Here is a 21,328-nt window from a genome sequence, read left to right as displayed (position 1 = left end):
ATTTCTTCTTTGATTTCATTATTTTTTAGTAGCATGTTGTTTAGTCTCCAAGCTGTCATTTTTTTTTTCTCAATTGTTTTTCTGTGGTTGATTTCTGGTTTCATGCCGTTGTGGTCAGAGAAGATGCTTGAAATAATTTCTATCCTCTTAAATTTTTTTAGTCTTCTTTTGTGCCCGAGTATGTGGTCTATCCTAGAGAATGTTCCATGAGAACTTGAAAAGATTGTATATTCTGGTTTTGGGGGATGTAATGTCCTAAAAATATCAACCAAGTCCAACTGTTTTATTGTGTCATTTAGTATCTCCATTGCCTTATTGATTTTGTGTCTGAATGACCTGTCCAATGATGTTAGTGGGGTGTTAAAATCTCTTGCTATTATTGTATTCCCATCAATTTCTCCTTTTATGTCTGTTAGTATTTGTTTTATATATTTAGGTGCTCCTATATTGGGTGCATATATGTTAATGAGTGTAATATCCTCATCTTGTATTGCTCCTTTGATAATTATATAGTGTCCTTCTTTATCTCTCTTCATGGACTTTGTTTTACAATCTATTTTGTCAGATATGAGTATTGCCACTCCTGCTTTCTTGTCATTTGCATTTTCATGAAATATCTTTATCCATTCTCTCATTTTCACTCTATGTGTGTCCTTTCACTCTAAAGTGGGTCTCTTGTAGGCAGCATATTGTAGGCTTTTGTTTTATTATCCAATCTGCCACTATATGTCTTTTAACTGGAGCATTTAGTCATTAACATTTATGGTAAGTATTGATAGATGTGTGTTTATTGCCACTTTGAACTTTATTTTCCAGTTGATTTGGTATTTCTTCTTTGTTCCTTTCTTTTCCTTTTTTTTTTTTTTTTTTTTTTTCTTTTTGTGGTTTGATAATTTTCTTTTGCATTAGCTTGGTTTCTTTTTGGTTTTTGTGACTATTGTATGCTTTTGATTTGTGGTTACCCTGTTTTTCATGTATGTTAACCCCTTACTCTATCTGTTTGCTTTAGACTAATAGTCATGTAGGCTCAAACACATCCTAAAAAAATGAAGAAAAGAGAAGAGAAAAAAATCAATATTTTCTTGCTCCCCTCTCCCACCTTTTGTGATTTTGATATTCTTTATTTTTATTTATTTATTTTTTACATCTCCATGTTTATTCCCTTGCAATTCACTGTAGTTGTTGCATTTCCAATTATGGCTTTCTCATTTCTATAACTTCCTGTTTCTTTTCTATTTAACGTAAACCTTTCAATATTTCTTTTGGTATAAGTTTAGTATTGCTGAATTCTTTTAATTTTTTCTTCTCTGTGAAATTCTTTATCTTTCCTTCTACACTAAAAGATAGTCTTGCCAGATAGATTATCCTAGGTTACAGCTTTTTTCTCACTCAGGATTTTGAGTATGTCTTGCCACTCCCTTCTGGCCAGCAGGGTTTGTGTACAGAAATCAGCTGAAAGTCTTATGGGGGGCTCCCTTGTAACTAACTCTTTGTTTTTCTCTTGCTGCCTGTAGAATCCTTCCTTTATTTTTAATTTTGGCCATCTTAATTATAACATGTCTTGGTATAGGTCTGTTTGGCTTCTTATCTGGGACCCTCTGTGCCTCCTGTACTTGGATATCTGTTTCCTTCTTTAGGTTTGGAAAGTTTTCAGTCATGATTTCTTCAAATACCTTTTCAGTTTCCTTTCTCTTTCTTCTCCTTCTAGGACTCCTATTATGTGTAGGTTGGCACACTTTGTATTATCCCATAGGCCTCTTATATTGCTTTCATTGGTTTTTATTTGCTTTTCTGTCTGCTGTTTTGATGGGTGACTTCTGTTTTCCTGCTTTCTAAGTCATGTATTTGTTCCTCTGTACTATCTAGTCTGCTTTTGATTGCCTTTAGCTCGGCTCTTATCTCAGCAATTGAGTTTTCTATTTTTAGCTTGCTCTTTGTTATAGTTTCAATTTCCTTTTTAAAGTAGTCTCTGTCTCTATTGATAGTCTCTTTAGTTCCTTTAGTGTATTGATCATTCACTTTTTGAAGTCATGATCCAGTAGAATATCGAGGTCTATTTCATTGCTCATTCTTTCAGGGGATTTCTCTTGTTCTTTTGATTGGGAGTAGTTCCTCTGCTTCATTTTACTTATATTTCTCTGGCTGTATGGATCTAGGACCATCAGTTATCTACTGTGATCTTGAAGGGCTGTTTTACTTTTTGTTTTTATTTAAAGTGGGAGTGTTCCTGCGTAGACTGTGTGCATCTGATAGTGCCGTAGCAAATGTACAGTTACACACCTGAATCTGTGGTTCACCACAGGGTCAGCACAGACCCCAGCACCACCTCAACATATGGTCCGGTTCCCCAGCCTGTGGTAAATACCTGTACTTGCCCCCATTGTGAGTCAGAACCTCACTCACTGCCTGTTCGTCCCAGAGGCCTGGGTCCACAAAGGGTCCAGAGAGAGCTAATCCACCCTCTCTGCCTGGGGATGTAAACAAATCCCAGTCCTGCCTGTGAAGTTGCAGAGCTCCTGGGTATGAACTCAGCCTTCAGCCCTGCCTTTGCACAGCATTGATGGCTATGACCAAGCCCCACCTCTCCTCTTGTGAGAACACATCAACAATGGCACCAAGCAGCAAAAGTGGTTATGGTTCAGCTGCGCTGCACCCCTCCCCCCTACACACATCAGCAGTGGTGCTTTCTATGGGGGTCCCAGGCTGTTCTGCTCCACACAAACCCCCAGCCAGAGCTCACACCACCCTCCAGTCCCCTGTGGCTGCCTCTGTGCAGTGCACTCCTGGCCTATGCCTGGAGTCCTCATCCATCTCCAGGAACCAGTCCCGGCTAATCTCTGCCAGCTCATTTCTAGGGCCAGGGATCACAGGGACCTTTTGTGTCAGTTTCCCTTAGTTCTGTCTGCTGTCACTTTCTCCTCCCAGCCTTGGAAGCTCCACTTCTGTCCCTGTTGACCTCCTGTTTGGAGAGGGAGCATCCTAACATGAGAGTGCCTCTCTTCCTATGCCGCTCCCTCCCTGCAGGACCAGTCCTGCACCAATTTTCTTCTCTTTTCTTTTTTTTCCTTACCAGATTTTGTGAGAATCCTCCTGTATTTTGAAATGAGAGACACACTGCCAGAGTTCAGTGGGTGTTCTGTGTGATTCAACGGGTTTATAGATGTAATTCTTGGTGTATTTGTGGGAGAGGGCCAGCTGTGAGTCTCTCTACTCCGCCATCTTGGCTCAACCCCTCTAGAAGAATTTCTTCTGTTTTTTGTTTTTAGCTCTCATGATGGTTACTTCTCTATCTTTAAGTAGTAGTCTTATAATGCTATCTTTTGAGTTATTAAATTTAGATTTCATCTGTTAAATTATTGCTATAAGTCAGAACTCAGCTTACACTATCACCAATGCCATCCAAACCTCTAAAATCATGAACCACTCTTACATTCTTCTAATAGTTCACTTTTAAATTTCAATAATGTATTTTCTTTTTTGCTCTAGCACATATAGATATTTCCTCTAGACCCGACATTTTACTTGATTAGAAAGTTATCACTCCTTTTCTCCTACTCTTCTCTATATTCTATTATTTCCTACTTCCCAGGTTCTGTCTTCCCTAAATTTACATTTAAAAGGTCAGACTGACCATATTTACATTTTGTTCTATAACTATAAGCCTTCCATGCCTCATCTGTAGACTGATTCTAGAATTTAAATATCTCATTGCTGTGACCATCTAATATCATTCACTAAAGAGCCAAATAATGTGCTATGATCTCATTTCCTTTCATAACCATTTACTTTTTACTTTTCACCTTGTTTCGAATTTTTCCCTTTTGTACTGTGTACCTTTATCATGTCCCCAATGTACTTTAATACCTAACTCAGGGACTCCATCAAATCTTCCTTTGTTCTAGGTCCATCTCTCCTCTTGCTCAACATTGACGTGATTGTCCTCTAGGTTTGATGAGCAGCTGTCATCTTGGGACTTTCCTTCATTGCTGTGCTGAGTTGGACTCATTATTCTATGGCTCTCATTTATTCCTCTCTCGTCATTTAAACCTTCCAGGAACTTCCTATGGGGGGAAAAATTCATTGGCAGTAATGTTCTGAACTTTTCTTTAATTTCATCTGCACACTTGGTGGCAGTTTGGCTGGATTTGGAAATCCCTTAGCACACTGGCTGATGGCCCATCATCTTGGGTATGAAGTGTTGCAGAAGAGAAGTTTGAGGCTAGCATTGTTCCTCTTCCTTTGTAGACAATCTATTGATTTTTTTTTTTTTTTTGGTTTTCTAGTAGCTACTTGATAGTTTCTTCCTGTCTGTTGCTTTTGTTCTCTCTCTATAGAAATCCTATTAATTGAGTGGCAGACCTCTAGTCAAATTTTCCACCACTGCCTCTTGTTCTGCATCCTGTAAGATTTCCTTAGTTTTTTTATCCTCTTATTTTTGTTATTTCTCTAATTACATTTTTAATTAAAAATTCTTATTCTTTTGTTGTAACTTTCTCTGCATTCTGATTTAATTTAATAGATGAAATTGTTTATTTTATCTCTTCAAGAATTGTAATTGAATTTTTTTCTCTTCCTTTTAATGAATTATCTGTTTTTTGTTTTTTGTTTTTCAGGATCAGTTTTGGTGTTAATCTCCTTCTTAGTATTTCTCTTTCATATTGGAAGATTTTCTCAAGCATCAGGTGATCCTGGCCTTTTCATCATGCTTAAGAATTAAGTGACAGAAAAGCTGACAATGTTTGGGAATGGAGCTTGTTCACTATTAGGCTTCAACTTAAGCTGAATAGGCAGGTGTCCTGCTATTACCTGCAGAGGGTCCAAGCCTGCCAGAATACAAGGGCCACACCCTCATTGGCTGACCAATATTTTACATTTTATTAAAAAAACTTAGGTAAAAATAAACTTTATCTTCCCCACCCATACCAGATAAAAACCTATTTTTCTTGATGAGCACAGGAGTACAGAAAAGAATAGGAGAGTTAACTTCTGTGCACAGATTTTCACAACTGTCTTTATGCCCATACCCCTTATACCAGATGTCTCTGAGTCATGAGTCTGTGTGGAGTTATGCAAGACTCAGCTTTCTCTTCCCATCTGCTGCACCAGCCAATACTCCTCCATCTACTTTGGGTCTACAGATATGTGTTGAAACATCCTGTTACTGATGACTTTACCCCAATTCTCTGTTTTATGGGAGCAAGTGATTTTTTTCATTTTGCCTCAGAAAGGCAAAGGGGTAAACTTTCATGTTCAGTCCTTTATTTTGGACAAGAAGCTTTGATTTGCCTTTTTAGAAGGTCCCTGTGACTATTGTGAAGTAAATGATGTGGATAAGGGCTGGAGAGGATGCAGGGAGAACAGGAGGTGACTGTTGGGTAGTTCCTGAGAAGAAGAGGTGGAGAAAAATGGACAGCTTTGAAATAATTCTAAAGTTAGGATCTATATGACATGCTGATTGGATGTGGGGACATGAGGGGGAAAGGGGAATTCAGGATAACTGCAATTTTCTGGATCAGCACCTGAGTGGTGGCACTTAATGTTTGAGAAAGAAAGGGAGAGGGCCAGTTATGGAGGGAAATGAAAGTTTCATTTGTGACAAACCAAAGTTGATACCACAATTAGGCACCCAAGTGAAGATGTCAAGTAGAAAGTTAGTTGCACATGTTTGGAACTCAGAGGAAGAGATCTGGAGTTGAGAAAAGTTGGAGGGTTCCTCCGTAGATACATAGTATTTACATTTCTCACCAGGAGCTCATTTGGGTAATCTCTAGGGTAGTCTAAAACATTTCCACTAAACTGATAACATTCATTAATACAGCAAGAATAACACAATTTCCATAAATGTTAATTCAGTCATTGGAAATGAAGAATCTGTAAGGAAAGAAATATGCAATTGTTGAAGTCCCTTAAAAAAAAAAAACAAAAAAAAAACAAAAAAAAAACACCTTTCTTCTCCTGACGCACAGAATATCATGAGAGTGTACCCTGGGATTTATACTGATTCTCTGTTTTTAACCTCAGTTACCTGAACTACAAAAGCCCTTCCTTAAATTTTTCACCTCATCAAGATAATGGTTAAGTGGGAAATCTCCCAACTCTACCACCTACTAGGTATGCACCACTGCTTCCATCTTCTCATCATTAAAATGGGACAAATAATAGCTCATAAAGTTGTTATAGGAATGGGACAATTTATATAAAGTGTTTAACAGTACCTGGCACATAAGACATACTCAATAAATGTTAGTCATTATTTTCAAGGAGCTGTTTAAAAAAACTATTAGCCTTGGAAAGGGACAATTTAATATTTTGTCAGCCAGGTGTAACAACTTCATAATGTGGATAGCAAATGAATCAACAAACCACAATACCAACACTACTTATTAACTACTCACCATGGGTCTATCAACAAATACTTGAGAACTTACCCTAATGACTCAACATTAAAAAATGATTTGCAAGCACTCAGGCAAAGAGCCTTTCCAGAAAACTAGAAGGCTTGGGGAAGATCTGCTGTTTGGGATGCCTGAGTTCTGATTCTGCTTCCTGCACCTGCCACTTAGAGAGAAACTGATTCTATGTGCTTCCAATTAGTTTGTCTGATAGACATTAATGTTCTGATGGCTGAAATGTTCTTTAAGGTACATGCATATGCATGAATGTACACATACACACACACACACACACACACTCTTTTAATCTTAGAATAAAAAGTTTCATTTTGCCAGTAGTCAACCAACACAAAATCTTAAGAATTTTTAAAATTAAATTCCAAAGATTTGAATGGGCCCTAAACTAGTCAAATATTTTTTTCAACTCCTAATAGCAGTTGGTCAGGAAAACTTTCTCCTATAGTGTTATTACCAGGCCAATTACATGGAAGATGTCTCAGATATTAGAGAAGGTACAAAGTGTTTTATGGTGTATAATTGAGAGACAGAATCATTGAATAAAAGGGGCATGAGACTTTGAATAAAACGGACTTGGGCTCAAATTCTGGCTCACTATTGCTGACTCATTAAAATTAACTTTCTCTCACTTAAAGATAATATTTTCCTTAATGTAACAAAAGTAGGAAGATTAGGTATTTTTCAGGTCATTGACTGGATTTTTCTCGTTTGCCAAAATGATTTCTCAGAGATGAGACAAAATAGTTTTATTTACCAAGGGTTTTGGGAGATCTTGAGAAAGCAGATAAACACCTTCATCAAAGAAAATGTATCCCGGGGGAAAAAAGAGAGAGAAGTGGCAGGCTGACTTTTCATTCCACATGAATTCTGGCTGTCTGCATAGGTTTCAGGAAGTCCTCTTTCCCCAAGACATTGTCTCATTTTCCTGTGACTCAGGCACTTTGCTACTTTTACCTGAGGTGGGAACAAAGAAGGATGTCCCATAGAGCATCAGGATTCTTTTGAACAGTTGTCAATCTTTGGGCCCAACTCGCTTTCTCCATTAGCTCTATTCCCTGGGCCTCTTGTCTGCATCCCTGCCATGCTCGTGAGGACTCTTCTTTCTGCACAAAGAGTCATTGACTGGATTGACTGCACGATGGCAGCCTGTCATCGGTTTTGCAGTTTTCACATGTGTTGTTCCCAGTGTGATACAGTGACAAGAGTGTAAGAAAGAAGCCAGATGACATATTGGGAGCATTGGACCAGTGGAGAAAGGTAACCAGTGAGAAATTCCTACTGACTGGGTGCTGAAGAACTTTCAGGAGGAGCCATGCCTAATATTCACATATAGTTATTAACAATGGTGCAAGATGTGCTACAATTTTCCCAATTTTCAGCAAAGCCTAATAGGACCCATGAAGCCTTGTATGTTAGTGGAGTGTGGAGTAAAGGACATGGAAGTAAGAAGAGTGGTGACCTGCTCCACGTGGATTCCATCCCTGCTTCTTTCCCATTGAGGCCCACCAAGAGTTGCAAGCAACATATGAAGAGGGAGCACGGTTCCTGGAGGTCCAAGTGGTGACTTGAGAGACCCAAGCTGAGAATGGCACAGAGGTGCAGACACAACGTGGAACACAGAACAGACACTCTCCCTCTCCAAGTGACCTCAGCAGCATGGTGGCTGAATCTGGATTACACCAATGGTATCTAGTAACCACCTGGTAGATAATATTTATCTTCTCGCTTATACCATTAAAAATGAGGATCACAAAAATACCTACCTCACAGAGTGGTTGTGAAGATTAATTGAAATTCAGAATGGAAAAACCTTTTATAAACCATAAAATTGCAAATCATTAGCATTACACATTCTTGTAGCTGTATCTTTATTCTGTCATGTTGGAGTATAGGTTCCCCTAAGACAGAGACCATCTTTTCTCTTCCTTTGCTCCTCAGCCCTTCTCCAAGCACCTGTCTATGGAGCTCCAACAAGTGCTGTAGTCATTCTCAACACCTGGCTTGCATTCATTCCTTCTTTGTTTCCCTTAGAATATGGTTTTTGCCTTCTAAAATTGCCAGCCTGCTCATCCTGATTTCCCGTTTTATTTTAGAGCATGTAGCTGATTCCTATTGTGGTTGATTCTGATTCAGATTCTTAGAATGTACTTAATGTCAGTGTTTGGGGCTTGGGAATGGCCTGTGCAGATTTAGGAGAGATTTTGGAGCTAAGAGAGTGGGTGAATTATTCGTCTTGGAATTTCTCCGCTGCTAATGGAAGATGTCACATATCACAACATACTAAGAACCCCAATGAAGAAAATCAGATCACTGGATGAAACTCCTGATTGGAAGGAAATAAATTTCTACACTGGCTCCTTTCTGTGCTATGGATAATATTCCACTGTCTGTTTTGGGAGGCGGGTCATCGAAGTGGAACAAGGCTGTGTGGGAAAAGGATTATGAAAGTTGTTGCGTGGTGTGGACCTGAACCTACAAAACTCTTGTGAGAACTGACTCATGTAAAATCATTCCTGGACCCCACACTGTGCCCTGTGATGCAGGCTGGCATCATGAGGCCAGTGAAGAGTTCTGTGATTCTGCGGTTTTTATGTTACCCCACAGCTCCTGTAGTCACAGTGGCTGAGTGGGTGGACCCTACCTTGGTCAGCATTAATCATCCCACTTCCTGTAATCACAGGAAGTTACAGGAGAGGAGAAGGATGCTGTGGGCTGACGTCTCTCCAAAGGCAGTGACACATAGCACGGCAGTCTGGAAATTGTGTGTTAATCTTGCTTATTAAGAGCTCCTCCATATGAAGGGGAGAATGAGCCATATAGTCAGATAGCTGGATGCAGAGAGCATCTCTGAGTGGGAAGATGCTATGTGCACACAGAATAGATAAATCTTGATGAAAGAGGCAAGGCAGGGGGAGGGGGAGATGTTCTCATGCCTTGTAGGATGTTTAGTAGCATCACTGGTCTCTACTTACTAGATGACAGTAGCATCCTCTCCTCAGTTGTAACAATCAAAAATATCTCTTGACACTGCCAATATCACCTTGGGGGACAAAATAACCCCTGTGTCCGAAGGTGTGGTCTTTGTTCACCATCCCCCCTGTGCCTGGCTCTCTTTCACCAGGGGTCCATGTGTGCTGAGATTATCACTGGAGTCCTGGCACCCTCCAAGGGGCTGGCCAACACCCATCTTCCTCTGCCTGCAGCTAATTGTGCAAGCTGCTGACCCAGATGGAAAGCACTGCATTTCATGAGGATGAAATAAGTGCATTGGACAAGAGCTCCACGTTTCCTGCCATCAGCTTTGCTTCATTTTCGGGAATGGCCCTGCTAACCTATGATTTCAAAGGATTCCAAAGAATTTTGGAGTCTAGCAATCGGTTTTACTGGTAGTTTCTTTTTTTCTGGGTGTCTCTATGTGGCACGTTCCTTTCTCTGTATGTGTGTGTGTGTGTGTGTGTGTGTGTGTGTGTGTGTGTGTGTGTGTGTGTGTGTGTGTAGGTGTGTATGAACATACCTGTGTCCCTGGGGGCAGTACTGGGGGACTTTCTGCTCTATATGTTGCAGGAGAATAGGACGCCAGAGGGTCTCAGGCGAGTTCCCTCCAAGTGAGGGTCCTTGGCTTCAAGCAGGAAAGAATTCAAGAGCAAGCCATAATAAAGTGAAACTGAGTTTATTTAGAGAAAGACACATTCCATAGACAGAACGTGGTCTGTTTCAGAAGGTAGAGAAGCCCTAGGGTGTGGGGGTGTTTAGTTTTTATGGGCTGGGTAATTTCATATGCTAACGAACAGGAGGATTATTCCAACTATTTTGGAGAAGGGGTGGGATTTCCAGGAATTGGGCGCCCACTCACATTTTGGCCTTTTATGGTCAACCTGGGGACTGTCATGGCACCTGCGGGTGTGCCACTTAGCATGCTAATGTATTACAATGAACGTAAAAATGAGGGTACTGAAAGTCAAACCTTCTGACATCTTGGGCTTACTTTATGGTTCTAACCAGTATTTGTTCTATCCCCAATGGCTGTCATTCTTTTAATGGTTGTGCCCTGCCCCTGCCCTCTTGTCTCACACCATGTACCCCAAGGTGTGTTGTGATATGTCAGAGCAGCTGGAGTGTAATGAAATGAGCATAGTACTTGGGGTCAGAAAACCTAGGTTCAAATCCTAGGCTTCTTACTTGCAATGTGGCCTGAAGCACTTTTCTGGGTCTTAGCTTCCCTCAGTGGAAAATGAAGCTAATAAGTCCCAGGATAGAAAGCTGCTGAAGAATTCAGTGATGTCACAGATGGATGGCGGTGTGCTGTAGTGGAAAGAGACCTGAATTCAAACCCAGAATCTATCTCTAAAAAGTCATGCGAATCAGGACAATTTACTAGACTCTGTTGGTCAGTTTCTACATATTCAAAATAGCATTCCCAGCAGATTTGTGTGGGTCAAATAAAACATCTGTGAACTCTCTTACATAGTCCGGCACAGAGCAGTAACGGGCATGTGTTAGCAGCTTTCCTTTCAGCCTTTCCTCGTCATTATGTGAAAACTCGTTGTAAACCTTCAAGTGATATTCCAATAGAAGATGATGCTATAACACAGAGAACCATCAAAACAAGTGACCAGACTCGTTTTAGGGGGCTTAGTAAAAGATGGGGGGGGGGATGCTTTGAGACAGAGCAGGCTGGATTGTGTCTCACTGAGCCTTCTTCAAGGATGTCTGGGCCCCTGGGGCTTCTTCATGAATTAATGGGCTGGTTAATGGAAGCCTTTGATTATGATTCAGTGGAGAACCCACTTGTCTTCCTCTTGTGACACAAAAGACATCTTGCCTGCTTTTATTCCTCTTTAGCATTTACTTCTACAGCCTAATTGGGTTATAACAGGATTGTCTTCCCAAGGGCCATCTCCCAAATTACCAGCCCCAGATAAGAGTCATTGCTTTTGCAAAGATCCATCTTAATCACAGACCCTCCTTCTCACCTTAGTTGGCTTCTTAGCTCCATATGGAGCAACCAGCTTGTGTACTTGGTGAGGTCAAGCTCAGTCCCAAGGAATGTATGTTGGGGGCACTCATCTCAACTTTGAGACACACTTGGAGTAAGGCCTCACTTTTACAACAAGACCAATAGGGGAGAATTCTCACTGAAGCTCCTTTTCTTTCAAACTCTAGAGAAGGCTCTGAGAAGGACTCAGACTCTGTCTTCTGGCCCTACCCTGACTACCTATTCAGTACTTCCCACCACCTTCCTCAGCCACACCATCACTCTCTGTCCTTTGGCTTCCAAAGCCACCCACTGCATTGTGTTTCACCTGTGCAATCTTCCCTAGATACTTGGGTCCACAAGTGAGAGATGATATTCTGGACTAATTTATTACTCATTATTAAAGAATGATAATGAGTTATTTCAATTTGATTTAAATCAACCTTATATTCATAAAGCAGCCATGGTCCAGGGGCTAGACAGACAGTTGTCAGGCACCATATAGACAGACTACACTATGCTAGGGAGTTTGCACCTAATTCTTCTCCTCCCGAGTTCAGTGACTCGTCTAGTCCACATACAGAAAGATGAACCTCTAGCACAATGCTAATTTTCTTTGCTTCTGATGAATTACATAAGGAAAAGGGTGATTAAAGGTTTGTAGAAAATTATTTGAGCACTCAGGTGAGGATGGCAAGCACAAACAATGCTTAGCATGCTCATTTGAGTAATGAACTTCTGGTTTGTATGCAGTATTGGAAACAGCACTGTCCAGGGGACTCCTCGCAGTTCAGAAAGGGATAATGAACGCTCCTCAGGGGAGACCTTCTGGCACTGGGGGAAGAGCAAAGGTCAGACAGAGCTAGGTTCAGACCCTAGATTTGCCACTTCTTAGTGTGCCCTTGGATAAATGGTAAGTTCTTCTGCAACTCAGTTTTACCTTCTGCAGAAAAAGGCCCTTCGGCTTGGACCAGGAGACCTTAGATTCATCAGAGAAGATTCACTCAAGTGTTTATAACACCTTAATTCAGTGCTTTAAAAAGTGAGTACAATTTTGGTGCTATCAGGAAAGTCGTAAGTTACATAGGCGATCTGTGTATTTCCTTTATTCTGAGTCAATTTTAACAACCCCTTTCTTCAGGTGTACACCACCATTCAGTCAAGTGCTGAAGGCTGCATTCCGATCAGTTTACTAATTTTTAAAGTTGCTGTCCTTTCTAGGATACTCCTCTGCTCCTCAACTTTTTTTTAACTCATATTTAAAGTTTACGACAATGTGTATTTCGCACACGCCACAGTGATTTTACAATCACTCAGTCAAGTTTTCTCTGAGTTAGGTCATATCCCGTCTTTCACTTCGATGGTGGCATAGGGTGTTTGCAAATCTGCTGGTTCCTACATGAGAGCCAGTGTCCACACATACACACTCCTTTCCCTTCCCTTTGGCACTCAAAGATTCCCCCATGCTGTCCTAGAGAGTTTTGTGCTTGAAGAATCAATCAAAGGGTTAGCAGATGTGCTGACAGCCACACAAGCTGATTTCCTGGACCTCTTAGTCTTCAGGCCCAGAAAGGAAGCACCGCCCTTAATGGACTCTCATTTGTAATTAAATGACAAGGATATTGTGGCGGGAAGAGTTGTCTCTTCTTTATTAGGGCCACTTGCTGGCTTTTCAAATTCATTTTTATGAGTTTAATTTCCATTGATGTGGGTGATGACTGTTGGTCAAATACCACTCCTGCATCTGAGTCGGCTTTCTCCCCCCAGTGTCCCTGTGGTAAACACGGAGGAATTGAAAGACAGAATGATTTCACATCTGAAGCCCTATTTGGTGCACATTTTGAGCCCAGGGACTAACCACGCGGGAGGCCTGGGGTGTTTTCACTCGGGCACAGCCATGAACGTGTTGTGTGTATTTTTCCCCTTTGGTGGAAAAATGATGGCTTTGCTTTCTTGAAGCATTCCTGCTGACTTATTCATGGAACCCAAAGAGGGTGACATCCAAGGAGGGCAGCATGCAGCCTTCTGTTTCCCAGCCAGAGTCAGGGTTTGGCAAAGAGTGAGCTGGAGGGAGGCGGGACTGCCCAGTGCAGTAGGTAACAGAAGAGTTGGCCAAAAGGTAGGAAAGACTTGAAACCAAAATCCACACTCTGATGCGCGGGGCCTCCCAGTGAGAAAAAACACTCACCAAACACCCACATACTTATTTGGGTTGGAAGAGGGTATGCAGTGCCCAGGAGGCTGTTGAAACAGAGAACTGAGCCCCTTCGATGGGCTGGAAGAGCTGTGGAAAGCTGGGGCAGGGGCTGGGAGGGGGGATGAAGCAGAGGATGCCCAAGGCAAGGCTGTGGATACTTGGCCCAGAGAACCCATTTTGCAGGTTTACTTGGGATGAAGCTGTAGGTTGTCTCTTGTGTGGGTGGTGGATGGAGAGACTTATGAGTAGTAAGGTTATGTCTTTTCTCTAGAACTAGACAGACTTGGGTTTAAATTCAAGCTCCATCACTTAATGAGCATTAGAACCTTGGGGGAAAGTCACTTAATTGGTCTGAACCTCAGTTTCTTTGCTATTAAAATGGGAGTAAAACTGTGGTTTTTAATGAGGATTAAATTTGGCCTCAGTGTGCAGCCACCATCCTTCCATATGGTAGATGACCGGTTGTGTACAGGGAGAAAAGCCCAAGATAACGGCCTTAGAGCAGCTCAGCCTATCTTGCACTAGATTTGTGACTAAGAGTAACTTTCATAGCCTCACAAAATTGCAATTTCTTCCATCATTAAAAAGGTTATTGTAATAATATTTATCTCACTGTGTTATAGAGATTTGAGATAACACATAAAACCACTTAGCACAGTGTCTTACTAAGCAAGTAGAGTGAGATTTCATAAGTATTAGCCAAGGTGACTGAGATAGTAGTCTCTGAGGATGGGAATTGCAGTCTAAACCATGGCTCTCAATGGGGGCCCCCAAGAGATATTTAACGATGTCTAGAGACATTCTCAATCATCAAAATTTTGGGGGTATGCTGCTACCAGCATCCAGTGTGTAGAGACCAGGGATGCTACTAAACCTCCTACAGTGCACAAGGCAGCCCTTCACAACAAAGAATTACCCAGCCCAAAACATCAATAGTGCCAAGGCTATGAAACTCTGGTCTACACCAGACTTAAACAAAATTAAGCAGATATCAGAGGACTGCCTGAGTTGGTATCAGGGATAACTAAATATTTCAGTTATTTAAATACAAAACACGTATCACTTTCTAAATTGTATCTCCTTGAGCATAGGGGCCATGCCTTCATCACCCTTATCCCCTGTAGCTTGGCACAAGTTATGAATTCACTAAATGTCTTTCAAATCAATGCATAAACTGATGCAGTAGCTCGAGGGCAAGGTCAAAGATATAACTGTTATTTGATAATCCATGGAGGATTTTCACCTTGAAACAAAATGGAAAAATGGTTCAGTTTTTGGATAGAGCATCACCCAGGGTGATCAGAACTAAAACTGAGAAACCAAAGTGGCAGAAAACACAGGAAAGTTACTGCTTGGCATGGACCACCAATTTGGGGCTGGGAAGGCTGGGAGTGGATTTGCCTTTCTAATTAGGTTTGACTTGGGCTAATATTGAAGTGAGCTTTTGTTCCCTGAGTAGACACCAGCTGGGAGGTACTCCAGGAACGTGCTGGGTGGCAGGGTGAAGTCAGCCTGATATTACACATTTTCTCTGGGTGATCCATAAATAGATGGTTCACACATGGACATATGAGACCTGTCTATAAACTTAGCTCTGACGCAGAATGTCCTGAGAGGTCAGACTCCTGAGTCACTCTGGATGACAGTTCAAACCCAGGTTCCGTTATTAGCTCGCCGTGTGGCCATGCACAGCACAAGGTTTCAGCTTTTCTGAGCCTCATTTTTTTCCCTCAATCTGGCAAATGCAGACGGATAAGATCTACCTCAAGAGGTTGTTATGAAGGGTAACAAACCAAAGAGATGAGAGATTATATTGACTCTTACTACAAAAAGCTTGGAATAACCCAAAATTCATTACACCCTGTACTGATTTAGGGGCTAAATCAGGCCCTAAAGTAAGTCCCTAAGTAAGTGACGTACCATTTATTAATTTTTGTGTTACCTCTAGTCTCTACCAACTCTTAACCATACCAAAGGATGGCCTCCTAAATATTCTTGCTGCACATCTCTTCCACTCCACCCCAACAACTGTCCTTAGAATATACTCCAGACAACTCCTCCTAAAGCATAATGCTTGTCAAACCACTCCCACACTTAAAAATGCTTTTCATCACCTGCAGGATAAAGCCTAGACTTACTGGCAGGGCATTCTGTCTCCATGACACTCCATCTGTAATCCCTGCCAATGCCACCATCCTCACACACAGGTGTAGTCTAGGCCATACCCTTTCCAGGTTATTTTCTATTCCTGAAATATCCCCATGCTTTTTATGCCCTTAGGTGTTGGCTCCCAATGCTCCCTTAGCTTGAATCCCCTTTTCAAATGAAATGTCTGGTTTTGCAGACTCAAGCCAAATCCCATCTTCCTCCAGGAGATCTTTCTTAATTTCTCCTCTCATGGTTGGAATTATAGCTCTTATCCCTCTGGTCCCCAGAGCACTTTGCTGGCTCTCTTTTAGGACCCTTAAGTTATCTGCTCCTGCTGTTACAGCAGTTTGGGTCCACATCTTTACTCCCTTAGGAAATGGTGAGTTCCAGATAGGTGTTAGGGGTCTTTGTGACCCCTCCTACAATCCCTACTCCAGCACCTGGAATAGTATCTTGCACAGGGAGGCACTCAAACATGTTTATTGGATCAAACATCAGGATCATCAAAGGTTTCACTTCTTAAAGAGATTCTGTTGCCAAAGGTATATCCTTCTGTCCTACCAAAATATCCCCCAAAAGGAATGCTAAAATAAAACTCATTTTCTCTACAACCAGAACAAGTTCATGTCTACCAGTGCTAGAAGCTGGGTGTGATGATGGATGTGTGGTTTAAAGATTTAATGTTTCACACCACTTATCCACTAAATAATCATTTTTTGTCGTACAAGCGTACTATGTGGTGTGAGTCACCATTTGTGTAATTTCTCTCCATTAAGACTTGAGGTAACTGGAAGGTCTATGTGTTATTTCTTTAAGGAATTATAGTTTCTATAAGAAATTACAGTTCTCATCTCAGTGCATTACTTTGGACAGTATTAAAAGGGGAGTTGTCTTGATAAGTTTGGTACCCATCACACCAACAATGATGAATTATCTTGATAAGTTTCATATCCTTGATGTGACACAATGAGAAAGGAGCTTTACTTCTATGGTCTTCCTCCCCCAAACCCATAAGCCCTATACAACTGTAAGGAAAAACATCAGACAAACCCAAATTGAAGGACATTCTACAAAATGCCTGATCAGTATTTCCCAAAACTCTCAAGATCATTAAAAAAAAAACACGTAAAATCTTGAGAAATTATCACAGTCTAGAGGAGTCTAAGAAATCATGACATCTGAACACAACGTATCCTGGATGGGATCTTGGGACAGAAAAAGGACATTCAACTTCCCTATGAAGAATTAGAAGAAAACTGAACTGTTAAAACATGTGGTTATGGCATGGCATGGTGATTGGATAACCCTGAGCTAGTTCATCTGTTTCCTCATTCACTTAATAATAGTTTTCAAACGTGCATAGCTTGTGGGATAGAACGAATTAAATGACTCTGTATTGAATTCCTAGCACTTAGCAGGTGCTCAGTGCACGTTTCCTTCCCTCTGTCATAATGACTTGGGTGCATCTCTCTGTGTTACTGAATAGAATTGAAAGAAAAGTTCTTTAAAAAACAAAATCTGTAGCTATCACTACCTTCTTAATGGTGGAGTAGCATATCTTTAATAAATGGGAAATAAGTTTCTATACTCTCCCCTTCCAGTTCCAGAGACTGGTGGGAGAAACAGACTGGAGAGATGGACATTTCAAAGCTTATTCTATTTCTTCTGTGATGATAAAGATGAGTCCAAGGGTGGAAGAAACTTTGTTCTAGCAGGTATATTAATGAGGTCATATTTTTTAAAATAAGCCTAGAATCCAATAAAGGGTGGAGAGTTCAGAAACAGCTGAACTGTTTTGCACAGTTAAGGTAGAGAGAATTAAGATAAAGGGAGTATAAATGTGTGTGTGTTGGGAGTGGGTGGTGGTACTGAGCCACAGAGTAGGAAGTTACAATCTTTAGAGAAATGTGATCAGCACAATATTTGGAGGCACAGCACAAATCTTTTAAAGCAAAAGTGTATAAACTCTCACTTTAAGGTATTTGTTTTTCTGTAAACACCCCTCAAATTTCGAAAGATCTGCTAAATACAGATGCCTAGCATGAAAGATTCTGGTGGAAATCAAAATCCTAATCTACACTGGCATTAATCCAAAGGAAAAATACAACCCGAGATTTGGGGGTAAGATGAAATGAGATTTTGTTTCAGCCAAAGAGGAAACTGGACATAGAAATGACCATTGAGTCCACATATACCTGGGGAACTCGCAGAAAGTTGGGGCCTGGCATTACACTTTAATAAGCAGGGGCATATGTGTAACGTGTGTGTGTGTGTGTAGGAAGCAAAGCTATACTGCCACTGATGAACAAAACTATCCATTTCTTACCCAACTTCCCAGAGCAGAGTGTTGGGACAATGGGAAGAGCTGAGGTTTTTGAGGCTCACAGTGATGTCAAAGATGTGTGCTCCCTGTAGCTGAAAGGTCCAAACACATAGACTACGCTATACCCTCCATACCTTCTCAACCTCGTTTCCTAATGTGCTCCCACATCTGGGAATTGCCATACTGAGTTATTTACATATCCTGGAACACAGTGTCTGTTACCTTCCTTAGGCATGCTATTTCCTTAGGCATGCTATTTCCTTATCCAAACTCAAATTCCAACTCATTCTTTAAGCCCAGCTGTAGTATTTTATCTACTGTAAAGCCTTCCTAAGCACACTTTCTCCCTTTCTGGATCCCAGATTCTGGCAGTAGAGCTTACGCCTTCCTTACCAGGTGCATTGTTATCTATCTCTATCTGAAAATAACTGCTGTCCCCTCTGGAAATATATATCTCCCGCAGCTCAGAACAGAGGGGACTGTGGATATTTTCAGTTATTTTATTACATACCAGTCCCCAACCCCCAAGACGGTCAGGGCAGACAGAGTAGAGATCAGAAGTGTTTCCATCTTTGTGTTCTGTGGGCACTTAACACAGTGCCTTATTATCAGAGGGTGCTCAACAAATATTTGGAGAGAGACTCAATATCTCTCTTCCATTGCAGGTATAATTGCCTGGTCCTAATGGCAGCTGTAGATGCTTTGACTGGTTAGATCCCATTAGCACAGATATTTTCAAGCTTGTTAGCACACTGGAATCACTGGGAGCTTTGACAACTACTGATGTCTAGGTTTTACCCCAGACATCCTAAGTCCTCACTTAGCTGACCTGGCTACAGCTGGGTGAGGGGACTTTGGAAGTCCCTCAGTGGGTACTGATGTGCCGGCCTGGTTGAGTCTCCTGCACTTGGGTCCAGTGTCTGCCTCTCTTGGGGTCATTTTCCCTCCTCACTCTCACTGCTGACACTGTGGCTGGTTCCTCCTTTCCACAAGACCAGAATTCCAGAATGGCCTTAAAAAAAAAAAAAAGATGTGAAAGTTCTCTGTGGAGCTAAAATGTTTGCTTGGACTGTAGGTTGACATAGAAAAATCTCGAGTTGGATTTGGTTTTCCAAGCCCTAACTGAGGTCATTCAATTTTCCTCTGCAGCAGACACTGGTGAGGAACCAATAAAGAACAATGGTAGAGACTTGGGGGTCCTGAGAATAGTGGGCTTCAGTTCCTCCTCCCAATAGCCATCTTAGGGGGGTGGGCAGGGAAGGAGAGTGGGGACACTCAACTATAGCTCTGTGCTGGCTTTTTCTCCACTGACTTCCCTGGTGTTAGCAAAGGGCAGAGTTCCTGCATTATAATTGTGGCAGAAGAAGCCCCAGCAGCTTCGAGATCAAGGACAGGAACAGACAGCAGAACCCTCCTCATAACGCCCATCTCAAAGCCGCTCCATCTCAGGTTGATCTCCTGGAATCTCTTGCCTGGGAATTGTGGGGATCAATTGGGTGATGAATGAGAAAACGCTTCAAAAGCGCAGCACACACAGTGACCTCTGATCCCTCTTAGTTTCCAGGGACCCCTCTGCTGCCTTGTATGTGCTTTGCTTCTTTCTGTGTAAGAAGGCTTTAGGAGCTGCCTTGCTCAGGCTTCAAGAACCGGAGTGCCTGCAAGTGTGTGTCCCTAGGGGCTACTTTAGCCAATGACTGGGGATGAGAAAGTCTAAGGCCCAGCCCGCTTGTCCAGAGTTAGAACAGCCTTTGAGCTGTGATTTATGCTCCAGAGTCCTCTTGAAAGCTGAGGCCGACACTTTGCCTCAAATCCCATGCTGGCTTGGCCTCTTTCCCCTCCCTGCCCTGCCTCCCCAGTCCCTTACTGGTTCCTGCCAGGAGCACTTCCTTGATCATTTAGTTGCACACAAATCTTGTCTCAGAGTCTGCTTCTGGGGAACCTGGCTTAAGTCACGAATAGAACATGATACAACAGGGTAATTCCTCCCGGCAACTTGACGATTACAAAAATACATGCTTCATGAGTATCTTCTTAAACATTGTTCAGTGCTTTTATTTGAAACATGCACTATTTAATTCCCAATCCAACACTTTGTAAATCAAGAAGCGGAGGTTTAGGAGGATTTCGTAATTTTCCCAAAATCACACGGTCACTCAGCAGTCATTAAAGAATATATGGACTCGAGGGAGGGGCCGCCAGCCGCGGGGCATGCTGGGGGTCTGCGCACGGGTTGCTGGGAACGGGGCGGAGCGTGGCCGCGCCTGCGCGTCGAGGGGGAGAGGCAGCCGACGGACGTGTTTATCCTGAGGCGGTGCCGCAAGACCCCAGTCTTCACTGACGCCGAGGAGTGGAGCACTATGTGCAAACTGAAGCACATCGTGGAGCGCATCCTCAAGCGGCTGCCCGGTGAAGGACGACCAGCTTTTGGACGACGGCAAGACATTAGGTGAGTGTGGCTTCACCAGCCAGCCAGAGGGCCGCAGGCCTCAGCTGCTGTTGGGCTAGCCCTCTGAGCAGATGATACCTTTGAGGCCCTGCGCAGGGAGCCTTTCTCCAGCCTGGCCAAGCTGCAGGCCGTGATGAAGCCACAGGACTTAGGAAGCAGCGACCATGAACAAGCTGTGCAGTGAGAGGGCCACCCCAGGGTCCCTCACTTCTCCCCAGAAAAAGAGGTTTGGGTGTCAAAAGAAGAAGGAGGAGGAGGAAGAGGACGAGGAGGCAGCGGCCTGATTGAACCTAAAACTCCTGCCTTGCTTTACTCCATCAAACTAAAGGTTTTGGAGCATTGTATTTTGCCCTGCCATTTTGTTAATTTTTCGTGGCTTCCCTTATTCCTTTACTCCTCAACCCCTTTCAATCATGTTAGCTCGCAGGCAGGTCTAAGGAGAGAATGGGGTCCTTCTGTCAGGCAGGTGGGAAACGAAAACTCTGCCCACAGCTTGGCAAGGACAAAGGTAGTGATTGATCGGAGGTTGTTGGTCCAAATGGCAACCACTTTAAAACCCATTCTGCCTCTATACTGGTAGAAAAATCATCACTCACCACATTTCCCATCCTCCCCAAGCTGCTGCTTGCAGTTTGCAGCTCAGGTGTGAGAAGTAAAGTAAGCTGTCAAAACAGGGTTTCATTGCCCCTGGAGGTGGGGAAAGGATTCAAGCAGTAATTCTGTAGGGAGCCAGAAGGCAGTGAGTGGCAGGTTATTTTGAGGGACTGCTGGTCATTTTATTATTGAGTTCTGCCTTGAGTATTGAACATCTGTCAGAGGCAGAGCACAA

At 42.3% G+C, this 21,328-nt stretch overlaps 1 pseudogene; it reads left to right on the top strand.

Moving 5' to 3' along the window:
- The first annotated feature begins 20,227 nt into the window (after positions 1–20,227).
- Positions 20,228–20,683, top strand: LOC102516019 (annotated as a pseudogene).
- Positions 20,684–21,328: the final 645 nt, after the last annotated feature.

This window comes from Camelus ferus, chromosome 16 (assembly GCF_009834535.1).
Source record: "Camelus ferus isolate YT-003-E chromosome 16, BCGSAC_Cfer_1.0, whole genome shotgun sequence".
Classification (NCBI taxonomy): Eukaryota; Metazoa; Chordata; class Mammalia; order Artiodactyla; family Camelidae; genus Camelus; species Camelus ferus.
The sequence above is the reverse complement of the archived record's forward strand: the minus strand, read 5'-3'. Positions and strand labels throughout refer to the sequence as shown.